Below are 6050 nucleotides of genomic sequence, written 5' to 3' on the forward strand. Positions count from 1 at the left end.
GGCACCGGATATACCGGACCGTGAAGGCGTACTGGCTCCCTTGAGCACCGAGCCTGCCCAACCTTACCTGGTTGAATGCTCCCCGTAGCCCGACCAGTGCGGGGAGGTGGAATAACCCGCACTGGGCTGTGCTGGCGAACCGGGGACACCATGCGTAAGGCTGGTGCCATGTACACCGGCCCGAGGAGACGCACTGGAGACCAGATGCGTTGAGCCGGCTTCATGGCACCTGGCTCAATGCTCAATCTAGCCCGGCCGATACGTGGAGCTGGGATGTACCGCACCGGGCTATGCACCCATACAGGAGACACCGTGCGCTCTTCCGCATAACACGGTGTCTGCCCGTACTCTCGCTCTCCACGGTAAGCACAGGAAGTGGGCGCAGGTCTCCTACCTGACTTCGCCACACTCCCCTTTAGCCCCCTCCCAAGAAATTTTTGGGGTCTCCTCTCGTGCTTCCTGGCCAGCCGTGTTCCCTCATAACACCGGTTCCCCTTCGCAGCTGCTTCCGCTCTCCTAGCTGCCTCCACCTGTTCCCATGGAAGGCGATCCCTACCAGCCAGGATCTCCTCCCATGTGTAGCAACCCTTTCCGTCCAACACGTCTTCCCAAGTCCATTCCTCCTGGTACCGCTGCTGCTGCTGCTGCTTCCCGTTACCACGCTGCTTGGTCCGAGATTGGTGGGTGGTTCTGTAACGGTTTTCTTCCGTTGGTGAAGGAGAGGACCAAAATGCAGCGCGGCTAGTGTTCAACATGTTTAATAAACAAAGAGACGATAACGTGAACACTATACAAAATACAAAATAACAAACGTGAAAACCGAGACAGTCCTATCTGGTGCAGAACACAAAGACAGAAGACAACCACCCACAAACCCCAACACAAAACAAGCCACCTAAATATGATTCCCAATCAGAGACAACACAAAACACCTGCCTCTGATTGAGAACCATATAGGCCAAACATAGAAACAGACAAACTAGACACACAACATAGAATGCCCACCCAGCTCACGTCCTGACCAACACTAAAACAAGTAAAACACACAAGAACTATGGTCAGAACGTGACAATAAAGCAAAGCAGTGCGACACAAACAACAAGAGTTGCACATGGAATAAACAAGCGTACAGTCAATAACACAATAGAAAAAAAGAAAGTCTATATACAGTGTGTGCAAATGGCGTGAGGAGGTAAGGCAATAAATAAGCCATAGTAGCGAAGTAATTACAATTTGGCAGATTAACACTGGAGTGATAGATAAGCAGATGATGATGTGCAAGTCTGCTATACAAATTGATGTAAAGTGGTGTTGGGGGAAAACACACGACATTATTAAATCCATGTACACAAACAACAAGTGTGCGGTTAAAATAGGCAAAAAACACACATTTCTTCCCACAGGGCCGCGGGGTGAGACAGGGATACAGCTTAAGCCACACCCTCTTCAACATATATATTAACGAATTGGCGAGGGCACTAGAAAAGTCTGCAGCACCCAGCCTCACCCTACTAGAATGTGAAGTCAAATGTCTACTGTTTGTGGATGATCTGGTGCTTCTGTCACCAACCAAGGAGGGCCTACATCAACACCAAGATCTTCTGCACAGATTCTGCCAGACCTGGGCCCTGACAGTAAATCTCAGTAAGACCAAAATAATGGTGTTCCAAAAAAGGTCCAGTCGCCAGGACCACAAATACAAATTCCATCTATACACCGTTGCCCTAGAGCACACAAAAAACGATACATACCTTGGCCTAAACATGGTAACTTTCAGGTAACAGGTAACTTTCACAAAGCTATGAACGATCTGAGACAAGGCAAGAAGGGCATTCTATGCCATAAAAAGGAACATAAAATTTGACATACCAATTAGGATCTGGCTAAAAATACTTCAATCAGTTATAGAACCCATTGCCCTTTATGGTTGTGAGGTCTGAGGTCCACTCACCAACCAAGAATTCACAAAATGAGACAAACACCAAATTGAGACTCTACATGCAGAATTCTGCAAAAATATCCTCTGTGTACAACGTAAAACACCAAATAATGCATGCGGAGCAGAATTAGGTCGATACCCGCAAATTATCAAAATCCAGAAAAGAGTCGTTAAATTCTTCAACCACCTAAAAGGAAGCGATTCCCAAACCTTCCATAACAAAGCCATCACCTACAGAGATATAAACCTGGATAAGAGTCCCCTAAGCAAGCTGGTCCTGGGGCTCTGTTCACAAACACAAACAGACCCCATAGAGCCCCAGGACAGCAACACAATTAGACCCAAACAAATCATTAGAAAACATAAAGATAATTACTTGACACATTGGAAAGAAGTAACGAAAAAACAGAGTAAACTAGAATGCTATTTGGCCCTAAACAGAGAGTACACAGTGGCAGAATACCTGACCACTTTGACTGATCCAAACTTAAGGAAAGCTTTGACTATGTACAGACTCAGTGAGCATAGCCTTGCTATTGAGAAAGGCCGCCGTAGGCAGACCTGGCTCTCAAGAGAAGACAGGCTATGTGCACACTGCCCACAAAATGAGGTGGAAACTGAGCTGCACTTCCAAACCTCCTGCCAAATGTATGACCATATAAGAGACACATATTTCCCTGAGATTACACAGATGCACAAAAACTTCTGGGTGAAATACCACAGTGTGCCATCACTGCAGCAAGATTTGTGACCTGTTGCCAGAAGAAAAGGGCAACCAGTGAAGAACAAACACCATTGTAAATACAACCAATATTTATGTTTATTATTTGTACTTTAACCATTTGCACGTTGTTACAACACTGTATATATACATAATATGACATTTGTAATGTCTTTATTATTTTGGAACTTCTGTGAGTGTAATGTTTACTGTTAATTTTTATTGTTTATTTCACTTTTATATAGTATCTACTTCACTTGCTTTGGCAATGTTAACATATGATTCCCATGCCAATAAAGCCCCTTGAATGTTGACACGGTTTCCACTGCACTCTAATTATCCCTATCATTGAGAGAAACAGAACTAGCATTAGTGTGTCCGTCACACACACACACACACACACACACACACACACACACACACACACACACACACACACACACACACACACACACACACACACACACACACACACACACACACACACACACACACACACACACAATAGATGCATCTTAAAATGTCCATCAAACAATCAGCAAAGTATCCATTTACTGGGGGGCTTGAGGGGGGAACAATTTGCTGCAAAATAGCAAGCATTAATTAATTTTCTAATATATAGGAATAATACAGCTATGGCAGTATACAATCAAAATGCTGCCATCTGCTGACTATAATACAGATATACTGGGTCTCCATAACCGTAGATTAGAAAAATGGCTCCTGATAAACATTTCTGTTATATTTTCTGTCATAGAATTAATATGTGCCTGGTTGGCCTTTAAAAACAGACAACATTTTAAGACAACATTGCACGTAAGAAAGTGAAGGAGACCAACATGTGACAAGGGAATGATGCCATTGCATTTACACTATGAAGTTAGTTCAATAAGATCAGCTGCATTGTACCTCGCTGAGTTTGATGTAAAGCTGGGCCTGCCCATTCTCAGGGATGGCTAATGGCCCAGTGATGCAGACTTAACATGCCACCTCCTGGGTCTATGTGTGTGTGTCTGAAACCTATAAGGAAATGAGATGAACCATATGCCAACAGAGCAAGAGAAAGTCTTGGGATCATGCAAATGAGATGGAACACCAGGGTCCAGGGGACACCAGATCCCCTTGGGATATTCAGATACTGTAGATTGAGTGGGAAACATGTTTTCACTTTTCAGAGTGCTGCTGGGTAAACAATCCTATCTCAGATCAATAGAAACTCATTTTCCAGAGCCGAGAAGGAGCTGATGCAGCGTAACTAATTAATTTCAGAAAGGGAACCAATCCCATTTGCAAGTAATATTCTCCCTCACTGGCACTTTTATTTACTGGGGGGAAAAAAATATGTGTCACTTGAAGCAATGTTTTGAGCATGAGAACCTCATTAGAAACTGATACTTCCCTGCATCTGCCGTTGCAACCTGGTCTCATAGACTAGACCTAACATAGTAAGTGTAAATCCAGGAGACTAAGTTAGTATGATATGTTACGTTTGGCATGGTTACAGTACATAAGACAGATGGTTACTTAAGGCAAAAACAAAAGTTGGGTGGTTGGTCGGGGGTGGATGGGTAGGCATATAACGTGAATGTCTATCAACCCAAAGGTTGCGAGTATGAATCTTATCATGGACAACTTTAGAATTTTAGCTAATTAGCAACTTTTCAACTACTAACTACTTTGTAGCTACTTTGCAACTACTTAGAATGTTAGCTAAACTTTTCCCTAACTCTAATCTTAACTATTTTAGCTAACCTTTCCCCTAACTCTAATATTAACCCTTTTAGCTAACCTTTCGCCTAACCCTAACTTTAAGGACTAGTGGTCCCGCTAGCGGTACAACTTCCGGTGAAACTGGAGGGCGCGCAATTCAAATAAATAATCATAAATAATATGCATTTTAAACATTTATGTACATATAAGTGTCTTATATCGGCTGAAACCTTAAATTCTTGTTAATCTAACTGCACTGTCCGATTTACAGTAGCTATTACAGCAAAAACATGCCATGCGATTGTTTGAAGACAGCGCCCCACATCAAAATATTTTTCCACCGGCATAGGTTTCGTACATTCACAAATAATGATTCAATATTCACTTACTTTTTGAAAATCTTCCTCTGATTTGTCATCCAAAGTGTCCCAGCTATAACTTGTAACGTCGTTTTGTTAGATAAAATCCTTCTTTATATCCCAAAAAGTCAGTTTAGTTTAGATTTGAGTAATCCACTCATTCAACATGCAGAGAAAGGATTCCGAAAATCTACCCCTAAACTTTGCTTCAACAAGTCAAAATACCTTTCTATATACTCCTCAGATACCCTAAAATGTAATCAAACTATAATATTCCTTATGGAAAGAAGTATGTTCAATAGGAAACCGATTTTAGCAGGTGCGTTCTGCCTTCATCGCAGGCGCATACACGAATTTCCAAGACTGTGTCCCTGTACTAAAACTCATATTTCTTATTCGTTTTGGAAGTTACAAGACTGAAACCTTGAACATAGACTGCTGACACCCATGGAAGCCATAGGAATTGCATTCTGAGAGCTAGAATTCAGTATGCCCCCAAACTGGTTGGTTTTTCTTTGGATTTTCTCCTACCATATCTATTGTGTTATATTCCTCTACATTATTTTAACATTTCTACAAACTTCAAAGTGTTTTCATTCCAACGGCACCAATTATATCCATATCCTGGCTTCAGAGCCTGAGCTACAGACAGTTTACTTTGGGCACGTCATTCAGACAGGAAGTGGAGAAAAAAGGGGCTTAGCCCTAACATCATTCCTCCCAATTAAGTTTTTAATGTGAGAATTGCCAGAACAATAGGAGATACCTAAAATATTTCCAGGCCATGCTGGCATGGAATCGCCCGGTTCGGGAACTTCCTTAAGTCTTCCATCTTACATGTAAAGTTAAGATGGCCAACCTGGTCTCAGAGCATTTTATATTATTCTGTACGTAAATCCGAACATTCCATTTAGTATGATATGTTACGCTTCATATGGTATGTGTTAATTTATGGATGTCCATCACACATTTCATATGACATGTTATGAATCACAATTCGTATTATATGTTACGAATTTGCAGTGGCAGCAGTGGAGGCTGCTGAGGGGAGAACGGCTCATAATAATGTCTGTAACAGAGCCATTGGAATGGCATCAAACCATGTGTTTGATGTATTGGATGCCATTCCACCTGTTTCGCCCCAGCTATTACCACGAGCCCATTCTCCCCAATTAAGGTGCCACCAACCTCCTGTCGTGGGGGGTCTCGGATGGTTGAGGGGCAGCTCTCGGGGAACTGTGGGGGGGGATCTTGGATGGTTGGGGGCCTGGCGGTTGGGAGCTTGGGCCGGTGGCTGATAGGTCACTGGTTTGGGTCATGT

This window comes from Salvelinus namaycush, chromosome 2 (assembly GCF_016432855.1).
Source record: "Salvelinus namaycush isolate Seneca chromosome 2, SaNama_1.0, whole genome shotgun sequence".
NCBI classification, from domain to species: Eukaryota; Metazoa; Chordata; class Actinopteri; order Salmoniformes; family Salmonidae; genus Salvelinus; species Salvelinus namaycush.